Source organism: Sparus aurata, unplaced genomic scaffold (assembly GCF_900880675.1).
Source record: "Sparus aurata unplaced genomic scaffold, fSpaAur1.1, whole genome shotgun sequence".
In the NCBI taxonomy this organism is placed as follows: domain Eukaryota; kingdom Metazoa; phylum Chordata; class Actinopteri; order Spariformes; family Sparidae; genus Sparus; species Sparus aurata.
This window is the reverse complement of record NW_022045124.1, coordinates 21,095-35,554: the sequence shown is the minus strand read 5'-3', so window position 1 is coordinate 35,554 and position 14,460 is coordinate 21,095. Positions and strand designations below refer to the sequence as shown.

General features: G+C 49.2%; 1 protein-coding gene across 1 annotated transcript in view; it reads right to left on the bottom strand.

Moving 5' to 3' along the window:
- LOC115577859 (GDNF family receptor alpha-2-like) overlaps positions 1-14,460 on the bottom strand; it is a 148,213-nt gene that overhangs the window by 125,172 nt on the left and 8,581 nt on the right. The window lies entirely within an intron of this gene.

Sequence of the window (14,460 nt, the reverse complement as noted above, 5' to 3'; positions counted from 1 at the left end):
CCCGTGGGCTCAGGAACACTTTGGAACACCTCTGTCAGTTATCACAGTTTGTCTCTACATCTACCAGCCGGCTTCTCTCTGCTCGAGCTCATCTGTTGTTTTTGTCCTCGGGGCCAAAGAGGAAAAGAACCATCCAGACTGTTATCAGTGCAAAGTTCAGAGGCCAGCATTCTGTGATGGTACGGGGGCGTGTTAGTGCCCACGGCATCATGGGTAACTTACACACCTGTGAAGGAACCATCCATGCTGAAAGGTACAAACAGGTGTTGGATCAACATGTGCTGCCATCAGAGCGACGTTCTTCTTCTGAGACGTCTCTGCTTCTTTCAGCGAGACGATGCAGAGACACATTCTGCACGTGTTGCAGCAGCGTGGCTTCGTAGTGAAAGACAGCAGGTACCAGACCGGCCTGCAGTCCAGAACTGTCTGCCATTGAATGTGTGGTGCATTATGAAGCACAAACACGACAGCGGAAGCCTCGGACTGTTGAGCAACTGAAGTCGTAAAGCAAGAACGGGAAGCATTCCATCTACAACACTTCAACAATGAGAGTCCTCAGTTCTGAAACACTTACTGAGTGTCGTTAAAGTAAAGGTGATGTCACACAGCGCGACACATGCTGCTGTCTTCATCAAATCCAAAATGAGTGAATATTTACAAAAAACAATAAAGTTTATCAGTTTGAACATTGAATGTATTGTCTTTGTAGTGTATTCAGTTGAAAAAGAATTTGCAAATCATTGTATTCTGTTTTATTTACGTCCTAACTTCATTGGAGTTGGGTTTGTAATTTTCCACTAATTATTTTTCCACTCTGCAATCGTTTTTTTTAATCTGATGTAAACACCAACATTTTACACTTCTTTCTAACATTCAGAGAATAAACCAACTTATTTCAGGATTTCTTGTCAAATCAAATCGTCCTCCTGCATCGACAGCTCGTTTCACCGGCATGAAATCATTTTCTTCTGGTATTCAGAGTTCATTTCTTGTTTTCTAGCTTCTCCTCGCTGCAGTCTGATTTCACCCACCGAGGAGAAAAACTTCCAATTTGAGAGAAACAAATGGGCTGTGACAGAACGACATCTGATTACGGAATTTTGTTTTTCTGGAACTGTCGTCTCCGATCGCTCATATTCACGCTGGAGCATTAAAATAAAAACGCACGCCGTCCACATGGATGTGCAGGTCGGGGCGACGCTCGGCAGACTTCCTGTGTGTGCGTCTGTCAGCCAGCTGAGAACGAGATGAGTAAACAGAGAGCGCGGCGTCTCTCTGTGGAGCAATACTAATCAGCCTCCAGCTCACTCATTAGACCGCATGCTAAATACCTCGCTCATTAGCCTGCATGCTAAACACATCAGTCATTAGTCAGGCTCGTAAATTAGCCATTTATTTGACTGCATGCTAAATACCAATGTCAGAGTTAAATGTGTAATTTAGCAGGCTGAACTCTGAGCACCTCTGTGATTAGGGCCAGTTACTGGACAGAATACTTAAAGCCTGAGATATTAGCATGCATGCTAAACAGCTCCGGTCAATACTAAGTGCCCCCAGCTATTAACTAAAGGATTCGGAAATCTAGTCTGAGCAATTACTGAAACACTGGCTGGTCATCGAGAGCCTGAACCGCAGTTTATACATTCTGCACTTTCAGCAGTTCAGATGGAGGCTGCAGGGTGGAGGAGGAGGAGGAGGAGGAGGAGGAGGAGGGGGAGGAGGAGGAGGAGGGGTGCAGGGTGGAGGAGGAGGAGGAGGAGGGGAGGGAGGAGGAGGAGGAGGAGGAGGAGGAGGAGGCTGCAGGGTGGGAGGGAGGAGGAGGAGGAGGAGGAGGAGGGTGCAGGGTGGAGGAGGAGGAGGAGGAGGAGGAGGAGGCTGCAGGGTGGAGGAGGAGGAGGTGGAGGCTGCAGGAGGAGGAGGAGGAGGAGGAGGAGGAGGAGGGAGGAGGAGGCTGCAGGGTGGAGGAGGAGGAGGAGGAGGAGGAGGCTGCAGGGTGGAGGAGGAGGAGGAGGCTGCAGGAGGAGGAGGAGGAGGAGGAGGTGCAGGGTGGGAGGAGGAGGAGGAGGGTAGGAGGAGGAGGATGGAGGTGGAGGCCTGCGAGGAGGAAGAGGCTGCAAGGGTGGAGGAGAGGAGGAGGAGGAGGAGGAGGAGGAGAGGCTGGCAGGGTGGATGGAGGAGGAGTGGATGGCTGCAGGAGGAGGAGGAGGCAGGAGGAGGAGGAGGCTGCAGGAGGAGGAGGAGGATGAGCAGGAGGAGGAGGAGGCTGCAGGGTGGAGGAGGGGGAGGCTGCAGGGTGGAGCAGGAGGAGGAGGATGAGCAGGAGGAGGAGGAGGCTGCAGGGGAGGAGGAGGAGGGTCTTGCAGCGGTGAGAGGAGGAGGGCGGATGGCGGGAGGAGGAGGAGGCTGCAGGGTGGAGCAGGAGGAGGAGGATGAGCAGGAGGAGGAGGGAGGCTGCAGGGTGGAGGAGGAGGAGGAGGAGGAGGATGGATGGAGGGAAGGTGAGGAGGAGGATGGAGGGTGCTGCACCACCCACAGCGAGCTCAGACGCTGCGTGGTGAAAGATTGTTCCTGCTGGCAAATTAAACCCAGTGTTTTAATTACTCTGCTCCCCGCCGGGCTCCCAGAACTCACCAGGAGTTCTGGTCCAGAATCAGCCATCAGAGATGATTTATCATGTTCCATTATTATATTAATTCACCGTCTGTAAGAGCAGCAGGACGGGTCAGGGTCCGGTTCAGATGGTTCTGTATGAACAGCAGGATGTACGACTGAAGCCTCCATGTGACATCACACACGCACACACACACACACACACGCACACGCACACACACACACACACACACACACACACACACACACACACACACACACACACCTGCAGGATCCAGCATGAATATTTCCTGGAAACGTGAGCAGATTTCCAGGAACATGGCTGGTCATTAACCAACACGTCTGTTCTGTTGTTGTCATGTTGTTGCTGACGTGTCAGGCGGTGCTGTTCTGATGTGGTTCTGTGTGGACCCACACTGAGTTGTTTTGATGATACGTGCAGCTTTCGGTCCGTCTTGCGTTGGAAACATGTGTTCTGTACTGCGAGTGCAGACTGAGCCTGTGAGCCTGTTTCATGTCGACATGTGCGACACCATCTGCCTGCAGCGTCTCTAACAGCCGACACGTCACCGGGCCGCCTCCTGAGCGCCGCGCGTCTCAGGATGATTCTGGCTCTGATGGCACGTTGGTCCATTCTGCCTCCAGACAATCGTCTTTGTTGGCGCTCTGCGTGTGTCTGTTAGCAAACAGCAGCTGGAAGCAATCAGCCTGCAGGTGTGTGTGGACCGTCAGTCAGCGTGCAGAGACGATGGCGCCGCACCAGAAACCAACACGGCTAAATTACTTTCACCTGCGAGGACCTGCGGGCGGCTGCAGGTGTCGCCCGGCGCTGAACGTGAGCCGCTGCAGCAGAGCTCCGACAGTTCTGACCAAAGTTCTGACTGCTGCTGCGTGACTGTCAGCTCCAAATGTACTGACCTCCTGCTAGACGTCCCCTTTGTTTAGTCTGGTCCACTTCCTGTTTTTATCTCTTAACTTCATGTCGTCGCTGTCAGCTCTTAGTAAAACATCTCTGTCCTGATTGGTCGGCACAGCATCACAAACCACCAATAACCAAAAACAAATGAAAGATGTGGAATATTTAAAGGTTTGTCGAGAGCCGGACTGTAAGCTAAAAGCTGAAGCTGCAGAACACAAAACACATGCAGTAAATATGATTTAATATCCTGGTTTAGTTTCCACGAGGAGATAAAAGTTGTTAACAGAATCTTAGAAACTCTGTGAGACTCGATCAGCTGACAGAGACCTCGTGACATCACCGACAGCTGCAGACTCAGACGACAAACTGCGGCTACAGAACAAAACAACAGTCATTTTCTACATTTGTTGAGGTTTTATGAGATAAATAACGAGGACGGAGCTGCTGGATGCAGAACTGCACACCTCCAACTCCTCAGTGAGGTCACTGACTCCTTTCAGGTTCAAATCCTCCTCCAGCGTCTGATCGGTTACTGCTGATAGGTTATAAGTTACACCTTTCAGTTTACGATTGATATTTTACTATCTTGAAGATGAAAATGCAGGAGGTAACTTAATTTCCACTGTTCACGATTCTTTTACCTGATAACTTCAGATGTTATCTTCTCTGAGCTTTTCTCCTGGTTTATTGTCGGTTGCCAGGTCAGTTTTTCACTTTGCGTGTATATAATTTGTCTCTGTGTGGGTGAATCAGTATGTATGTGCTGTCTGATGGCTCCAACATGAACATTTAGAGTTTATAAGGCAGAAAAAGATGCTTGGAGTGATTTATAATTATTTTGTTTCGTAAGTAAGATGTTAAATTGTGAAACATCTCACCTGTTTGATCATCGGAACAAAAAGGATGTCGATCGAAATGTTTTAATTTATTATCAGATCAGATCCAAAACTCTGATAAATACTGATATATTAATTAAATCTAATGTATTACTTGGTGTATTGTTGTATATCGCAGTAACAGTCTAACAGCTTCATGTGAATATGTATTTCCTGATCAGATCTTCTTCCTCTCTGCGTCTGTAACTCGTGCTGCTGCAGACTGGCGGCTGCTTCCTGCTGCTGGACTTCAGCTGCGGATCGTTTCCATCACGGCTGTTTGTCATTCTGAATCTCATTATCTGGTGCAGCAGAGGTGCAGGAACCTGAGCGCAGTTTATTCTTATCGTCCGTCTGGAATGAAATTCAGAAAAAGCGTCAACTCTATCTGAAATGATGATTTTAAAGTGTATGTCACTTATGTTTTATTCAGCACTGCGGGTCAATACTCTGCCGGTGTTTCAGCAGACGGGACTCATCAGCCTGTATTTTGTCCTTTTTTGTTAGTTCCCACATGGCCTAAATATTTAAACACGATCTCCTAAAAATACAGTGGAATAGAAGAAGTCTGCAAACTAAGCTGGAGTTTTAAGAGCACATTGTGCTGCACAGCACAGTGAGAACTGTGTGAGCCATGATCTGCAGCATCGGTGGTTCTGGATCTACGTACACCTGAAGAACTGAATCAGAACCTCGTGTCATCATGACATTCTGATCACTGAACTCCTCAGTTTAGAATAATTGTAGCGTTTTGTTTACTTGAGCTCTGACTCTCCCACATTATCGTCTTAATGGGTTTTTAATTGCGTGCTGATGTAAACTTCGTCAGGTTACAAACTCTCAACATGACACGAACAATCAGACGAGTCACAGATTCCTCACAGGACACATCCAGCAGCCGAGCTCCATTAAACAGTCTGAACGCAAACGTCTTCAAATAAAACCAGCAAACGAGGTTTGTGAGTCTGTTACGTCACTGATCTGAGTCTGAAGACGCCCGCAGTCACTCCTTCTTTTAAAACGTAACGCACAAATAAAGAAAGCACCGCTTACTTTAGCAGCAAAGCTACCGACCAGGAAACACTACGATCAACTCCATGTTCCAACCAGCTTCTGTCCTCATTGTTGGACTCTGGTACCGGTCCAACGATGACACCTGAGAGCTGCTGTTGTCAGTACGATATTGGAAAAAACTGACATTGTGATTTCTTTTAGCCCTGCGATATATATTGCGATATGAAAAAATACAGAAATTTTCATCAGATGACCTGAATAGCACTTTATGTGATGCTGCATTTTAAAATAATAAGCATTTATATTTCTTATGAGCTCATTCATGCGTGCGTGCGCCCTCCCAGAACTCCCATTCCCCAGCTGACTTACTTTCATTTATAAAAATTACATACGTCTAATTTTCCTTCGGGTGCAGGTCAGGGCGTCGGTAACAATTTATAGCAGGTCGGCTCGGGTGCGGAATGTCATTTGTGTTACTGTAGGAAAACAGGGTCGGATGCAGTTTTAAGTATGGCGTGTGTGGGCGGGTTTTCAAAATAAGACCTGTGCAGGACTCTGCTGTGTGGTACCGACGTAAATGGTCGAACAAATTAGTTGCATTACTTCTCGTTGTGGCACTGTCGACACTGAACACGTGTTTGGACAATATCATCCTTCTTGTAGCCGAAATAATTCCAGATAACTGACGTTGCTTTTCTTTTTGGCACCAAGTCTGCAATTTTCTCTTGTGCGTTGCTCATTTTTCAATGTTGTTACCAGCGACTCACTCCATGTGCAGGGGCGTGGTCTGCTTCGGCACACTGATTAAGAACTAATGTGATTGGTGGATCGCTGTGCGTGCAGACTCTGCATGCAGAGTGTGTGTCAGGTAAAAAAATGTAAATTAGATGAGTTCATTTGCGTCCTACATCGCAGGCTCTGCAATGTGACTATTGCACACACGTACATCGCGATGGCGATGCTCAAACAATATATCGTGCAGCTCTAGTTAGCAGAACATTTATCTGCTGAGCTGCAGCTAAAGATCAGCAGAGACAGAACCAGAACATGTTCCGACACAGCGTCACCTGAATCGCTGAATAAAGTTATAAAGTGTTTCTGACCAACACATACGCCCCCGAGCACCGGATGAAGTTACGAACTCTGAAATATTAAGAATAAAAGTCTCCAGAGGTGGAGGCAGCCGAGCAGCAGCAGCAGCAGAACATGGAGTCACTTCAGCGTCCGGCTGTCCGACTGCTGCGGTCCCACCAGGAGCTCCGAGCAGAGGTGAAGGAATCACAGCACTGCCCAGGACTAAAGTTGCCTCCTGCAGCCCGGCCTCCTGCACGCCGCCCCTCCAGGGACAGATTAGACCAATCCCTGCGCAGATTACTGTGGAGCCGCTGCGCTCCGTCCTCCCTCCAGTCACAGCCAGACTTCTCATCCAGATAAACCAGCAATTATACAGTTTGTGTTGCCGTGCAGCCTCACAGGGAGTTTCTTTCTCTCAGAACAAACCGCAGCGGTCTGATCATCTGTCATGCTTTGATGTGGCAAACAGTTTAAATGTGACAGTTTTTGTCCCAGCTGTTCACATCGCTTCATCTCAGAGGGATTATAAATCAATGAAAAGAGTTTTATCAAAGCTTTCTGCGAGCGTATCAAACGGATTTGAGAGGAGATGAATTATCTGTGGCTCTCTCTTCACCTGGATCTGTGCTCTCCAGGAGGTAACGGAGAGGCCGGCCTCCACCTCACCTCCATCTGCTGTGTGATCTGCTGTGTGGCGATAAGAGAAGTGCTGAGTCACTGAGAGCGTCTCCTCTGAAGGTCACCTGAGAGGACGTCACCCAGCTGATACCTGCTGCTGCTTCATGTCATCAGCACTCTCAAGAGCATCTTCTTCACTGATAAGGACGGAAATCTACGTTTGTGCTTTTCTACTTCTGTTGTTTGCTTCATATTTCTTCTATAAAAGTGAGCGTTCATGCAGAGAAAGGTATTTGCTCTGAAGAACGGTGACTCAGAAAGAAGCCATTTGTCTCAAATGTCTCTCCGTTTCCCTCACTCGCCTGTTTTCCTCCCACACAGCAGACGACAACACACGACGGTGCGTCACAGAAACACCCGAGCAGGAAACAGAAACAGACACATTCAGACAAAGTGATGATCGATTTTAACTGTATCATCAAACGACAACAGGAACACAATTAAACTGTGTTGATTACTGAAACAGACACTGAAAATAAGTTTAATGTCAGATTAATTATCTAAAGCTTATAAAAGAGTCTAAAACCACGTCTGTCCTCCAAACAGTTCAACACCAGCAAACTTTATTTACAACAGCATCAAACATCTCATCACCCTGCAGAATGTGACCAGACGCTCTCTGCTCACACACACACACAAACACACACACACACACACACACACACACACAGTTAATAGGGTAATGATCGCCATCGTCAGCCGCGGTTTAATGGACCGGCAAACACCAAACATCACACGCCACACATCAGCGTTAGTGATGGATCATTGTGGGACGATCAAAACTCTGATCTCCATAAATCTCCTGCGATGTGTTCGGAGGCACGTCGAGCGGCTGCGATCACAGTCAGACGTGATTCATTGACCGTCTCTGCTGCAGAGCGGTAAACTTTACAATCAACAGCTCAAAGTTTCCTCGCAGAGTGGAACAGCAGATCATCTTCAGACGGGCCTCAGAGACAGGAGGCTGCTGGACGACCTCAGCTGAGACACTTTCATTCATAGAAACACGTCAGAAAACAGATAAATGGAGGTTTGATCCTGCGTCCATCTGATCTCCTCCGTCTGATCTCTCCCCGCTGTACTCCGTTTCCTCCTCTCTCTGTTCCTCGTCCTCCTTCCTGTCATCACACTTTCATCTGACTCTCTGGATATCTGTCTTTTATCCTCCTGCTCCTGCGACCCTCGTGCACAAACACCAGCTCTGTTGTGTAATCAGCGGCTGCTCGGCCTCAGACGGCCTGCAGGACCAGAGCAGCAGCAGAGAGAGGAAACACCACGACACCACCACCAGAGTCAGAGACGGTGTGTTAGCATGAAGAACCGGGTCATCATGTAGCAGCAGCAGAGAGAGGAAACACCACGACACCACCACCAGAGTCAGAGACGGTGTGTTAGCATGAATCACCGGGTCATCATGTAGCAGCAGCAGAGAGAGGAAACACCACAACACCACCACCAGAGTCAGAGACGGTGTGTTAGCATTAAGAACCGGGTCATCATGTAGCAGCAGCAGAGAGAGGAAACACCACGACACCACCACCAGAGTCAGAGACGGTGTGTTAGCATTAAGAACTGGGTCATCATGTAGCAGCAGCAGAGAGAGGAAACACCACGACACCACCACCAGAGTCAGAGACGGTGTGTTAGCATTAAGAACCGGGTCATCATGTAGCAGCAGCAGAGAGAGGAAACACCACGACACCACCAGAGTCAGAGACGGTGTGTTAGCATGAATCACCGGGTCATCATGTAGCAGCAGCAGAGAGAGGAAACACCACGACACCACCACCAGAGTCAGAGACGGTGTGTTAGCATTAAGAACCGGGTCATCATGTAGCAGCAGCAGAGAGAGGAAACACCACGACACCACCAGAGTCAGAGACGGTGTGTTAGCATGAAGAACCGGGTCATCATGTAGCAGCAGCAGAGAGAGGAAACACCACGACACCACCACCAGAGTCAGAGACGGTGTGTTAGCATTAAGAACCGGGTCATCATGTAGCAGCAGCAGAGAGAGGAAACACCAGGACACCACCACCAGAGTCAGAGACGGTGTGTTAGCATGAAGAACCGGGTCATCATGTAGCAGCAGCAGAGAGAGGAAACACCAGGACACCACCACCAGAGTCAGAGACGGTGTGTTAGCATTAAGAACCGGGTCATCATGTAGCAGCAGCAGAGAGAGGAAACACCAGGACACCACCACCAGAGTCAGAGACGGTGTGTTAGCATGAATCACCGGGTCATCATGTAGCAGCAGCAGAGAGAGGAAACACCACGACACCACCACCAGAGTCAGAGACGGTGTGTTAGCATGAATCACCGGGTCATCATGTAGCAGCAGCAGAGAGAGGAAACACCACGACACCACCAGAGTCAGAGACGGTGTGTTAGCATGAATCACCGGGTCATCATGTAGCAGCAGCAGAGAGAGGAAACACCACGACACCACCACCAGAGTCAGAGACGGTGTGTTAGCATGAAGAACCGGGTCATCATGTAGCAGCAGCAGAGAGAGGAAACACCACGACACCACCACCAGAGTCAGAGACGGTGTGTTAGCATGAATCACCGGGTCATCATGTAGCAGCAGCAGAGAGAGGAAACACCACGACACCACCAGAGTCAGAGACGTAGTGTTAGCATGAATCACCGGGTCATCATGTAGCAGCAGCAGAGAGAGGAAACACCACAACACCACCACCAGAGTCAGAGACGGTGTGTTAGCATTAAGAACCGGGTCATCATGTAGCAGCAGCAGAGAGAGGAAACACCACGACACCACCACCAGAGTCAGAGACGGTGTGTTAGCATTAAGAACCGGGTCATCATGTAGCAGCAGCAGAGAGAGGAAACACCACGACACCACCACCAGAGTCAGAGACGGTGTGTTAGCATTAAGAACCGGGTCATCATGTAGCAGCAGCAGAGAGAGGAAACACCACGACACCACCACCAGAGTCAGAGACGGTGTGTTAGCATGAATCACCGGGTCATCATGTAGCAGCAGCAGAGAGAGGAAACACCACGACACCACCAGAGTCAGAGACGGTGTGTTAGCATGAATCACCGGGTCATCATGTAGCAGCAGCAGAGAGAGGAAACACCACGACACCACCACCAGAGTCAGAGACGGTGTGTTAGCATGAATCACCGGGTCATCATGTAGCAGCAGCAGAGAGAGGAAACACCACGACACCACCAGAGTCAGAGACGGTGTGTTAGCATGAATCACCGGGTCATCATGTAGCAGCAGCAGAGAGAGGAAACACCACGACACCACCAGAGTCAGAGACGGTGTGTTAGCATGAATCACCGGGTCATCATGTAGCAGCAGCAGAGAGAGGAAACACCACGACACCACCACCAGAGTCAGAGACGGTGTGTTAGCATGAATCACCGGGTCATCATGTAGCAGCAGCAGAGAGAGGAAACACCACGACACCACCACCAGAGTCAGAGACGGTGTGTTAGCATGAAGAACCGGGTCATCATGTAGCAGCAGCAGAGAGAGGAAAACACCACGACACCACCACCAGAGTCAGAGACGGTGTGTTAGCATGAATCACCGGGTCATCATGTAGCAGCAGCAGAGAGAGGAAACACCACGACACCACCAGAGTCAGAGACGGTGTGTTAGCATGAAGAACCGGGTCACCATGTAGCAGCAGCAGAGAGAGGAAACACCACGACACCACCAGAGTCAGAGACGGTGTGTTAGCATGAATCACCGGGTCATCATGTAGCAGCAGCAGAGAGAGGAAACACCTCGACACCACCAGAGTCAGAGACGGTGTGTTAGCATGAATCACCGGGTCATCATGTAGCAGCAGCAGAGAGAGGAAACACCACGACACCACCACCAGAGTCAGAGACGGTGTGTTAGCATTAAGAACCGGGTCATCATGTAGCAGCAGCAGAGAGAGGAAACACCACGACACCACCACCAGAGTCAGAGACGGTGTGTTAGCATGAAGAACCGGGTCATCATGTAGCAGCAGCAGAGAGAGGAAACACCACGACACCACCACCAGAGTCAGAGACGGTGTGTTAGCATGAATCACCGGGTCATCATGTAGCAGCAGCAGAGAGAGGAAACACCACGACACCACCAGAGTCAGAGACGGTGTGTTAGCATTAAGAACCGGGTCATCATGTAGCAGCAGCAGAGAGAGGAAACACCTCGACACCACCACCAGAGTCAGAGACGGTGTGTTAGCATGAATCACCGGGTCATCATGTAGCAGCAGCAGAGAGAGAGAAACACCACGACACCACCAGAGTCAGAGACGGTGTGTTAGCATGAATCACCGGGTCATCATGTAGCAGCAGCAGAGAGAGGAAACACCACGACACCACCAGAGTCAGAGACGGTGTGTTAGCATGAAGAACCGGGTCATCATGTAGCAGCAGCAGAGAGAGGAAACACCACAACACCACCACCAGAGTCAGAGACGGTGTGTTAGCATGAATCACCGGGTCATCATGTAGCAGCAGCAGAGAGAGGAAACACCTCGACACCACCACCAGAGTCAGAGACGGTGTGTTAGCATGAATCACCGGGTCATCATGTAGCAGCAGCAGAGAGAGGAAACACCACGACACCACCACCAGAGTCAGAGACGGTGTGTTAGCATGAATCACCGGGTCATCATGTAGCAGCAGCAGAGAGAGGAAACACCACGACACCACCAGAGTCAGAGACGGTGTGTTAGCATGAATCACCGGGTCATCATGTAGCAGCAGCAGAGAGAGGAAACACCACGACACCACCACCAGAGTCAGAGACGGTGTGTTAGCATGAATCACCGGGTCATCATGTAGCAGCAGCAGAGAGAGGAAACACCACGACACCACCAGAGTCAGAGACGGTGTGTTAGCATGAAGAACCGGGTCATCATGTAGCAGCAGCAGAGAGAGGAAACACCACGACACCACCAGAGTCAGAGACGGTGTGTTAGCATGAAGAACCGGGTCATCATGTAGCAGCAGCAGAGAGAGGAAACACCACAACACCACCACCAGAGTCAGAGACGGTGTGTTAGCATTAATCACCGGGTCATCATGTAGCAGCAGCAGAGAGAGGAAACACCACGACACCACCACCAGAGTCAGAGACGGTGTGTTAGCATGAAGAACCGGGTCATCATGTAGCAGCAGCAGAGAGAGGAAACACCACGACACCACCACCAGAGTCAGAGACGGTGTGTTAGCATGAAGAACCGGGTCATCATGTAGCAGCAGCAGAGAGAGGAAACACCTCGACACCACCAGAGTCAGAGACGGTGTGTTAGCATGAAGAACCGGGTCATCATGTAGCAGCAGCAGAGAGAGGAAACACCACGACACCACCAGAGTCAGAGACGGTGTGTTAGCATGAATCACCGGGTCATCATGTAGCAGCAGCAGAGAGAGGAAACACCACGACACCACCACCAGAGTCAGAGACGGTGTGTTAGCATGAATCACCGGGTCATCATGTAGCAGCAGCAGGACGAGTGTCGCTGACAGTATCTTTATATTACCAGATATCAATGTGACTGTTTATCTGTGGATTCTCCTGCAGACGTTCATGGTCTCACAGAACAGAAGACTTTTGCATTTATTATTTATTTCATGCCTCCAATGTTTGGTCATAAAAGATCAAAGCGTCGTATCGATGTAGAATCTCAGTTCAAACAGTCAATAAACGACTGATAACTTCATTAATAAGTGTTAATCAGTGCAGGTAGTCGTGGAGCCTGAATCAGCTGTTGAGCTGTTTCTGTTTAATGTTCTCAGAGGAACCAGAAGGAAACACACACCTGGACTACAGGAACCCACAGGAACCCACAGGAACCCACAGGTTCTGCTGTTCTGCAGATCTGAGGTCTGTTTCAGCTCTCTGTAGTTTTTGTGTCTTTTGTTTATATTTGGATCTTTTTTTTTTGTCACTTTGTCAGTTTTGCGTCTTGGTTTGATGATGATGCTTCTTCTGCTGGATTTGTGTTGCAGCTGTTTGAGCTCTTGTGTCTGTTTGTGGTTGTTGTGTTTAATGTTTTAGTCATTTTAAAGTTGTTTTGGAGTGTTTTATAAGTTCTTTCAAAGATGAGGAGTCAGAAGAGTCCAGGATCAGTCAGGAGTGACTCTGTCCATCAGCTCTCCCAAATTATAATACAGACCTTTATTATAATATCTGAGACGGAGTTTTTCGGCTGCAGTCAGAATATAAAACGACTCCTGCAACATTATTTTATAGGAAAACGTCCCTGAACTCAAAGTGAGTGACGGTTCTGTGAAGTCTGAGGATTCTGATTGGCTGTCGTTCATCCAATGGTTCTGAAAGTGATCCGAATGATGATGATGGTGGTTCAATTGTCATGTGGACCTCCACTGCAGTCAGAACCATTTCTGAAAGCCTTTGCACAGATCTGTGTATCTGTTCATACGGTACATACAGCTAACACTTAGCATGCTAATGTCTCCAGATGGTACTGATCCGACGTGTGTTTCTCCCCTCAGGTTCAGTTCTGGCTCTGTGTGTATCTGCAGGTATTACAGGCTGACATGATGAACAGCACGCCGTCACAGAGCAGAATATTACTTCCTGCTCTCGCTGCTCCGTGTGGTTCTGTTATTGCTCCTGCGTTCAGCTGCAGGTTGTTGTTTCAAACCGCCGCCATGAAGAAACCAAACACGACATTAATGAGGACGGATGACGAGCTCTCGGGGCAGGAAGCTGCAGGAGGGCCGGCCATATTTAAAAACAGCTCAGGTATAAAGTAGGGCAGCGGCGCCTCACGCCTCCTGATGGAGACCACAGAGACTCAACCTGTTTACCTGAGAGAGATTCTGCTGCGGCTCCGGGCCGGGAAATCTCTGTGGTACCGAATATCTGAGTGACCGGACCTTTACAACACCTTCACACACAGCTGGGAGACAACAGGCACCTGATGGACCCAGACCTGGACCTGGACCTGGACCTGGACCTGGACCCGGACCTGGACCTGGACCCGGACCCTCCTACAGCACCGAGTCCTTCTAGATCTCATTAGTTTTGTGTTTGTCGTAGTTTTGCGTTTGTTTCTGAGTCCTGTTGTGTTTCTGTTGTTTCTCTTTGTCTTGACGCGTTTGTGTTTGTTTTGTTTCTGACTTTTTAATCTTCAGTGTTTCCAGCTGACGTACTCGCTGTCATGCTGGGAGAAGATGCTAACAGGTGGAGAGTGGAGGATATGAAAAACAGACGTAGCGTAGTTCTCTGCTAGCTGCTAGCGTTAGCATAAAGCTGAGAAGCGATGTAGCGACGGTGTA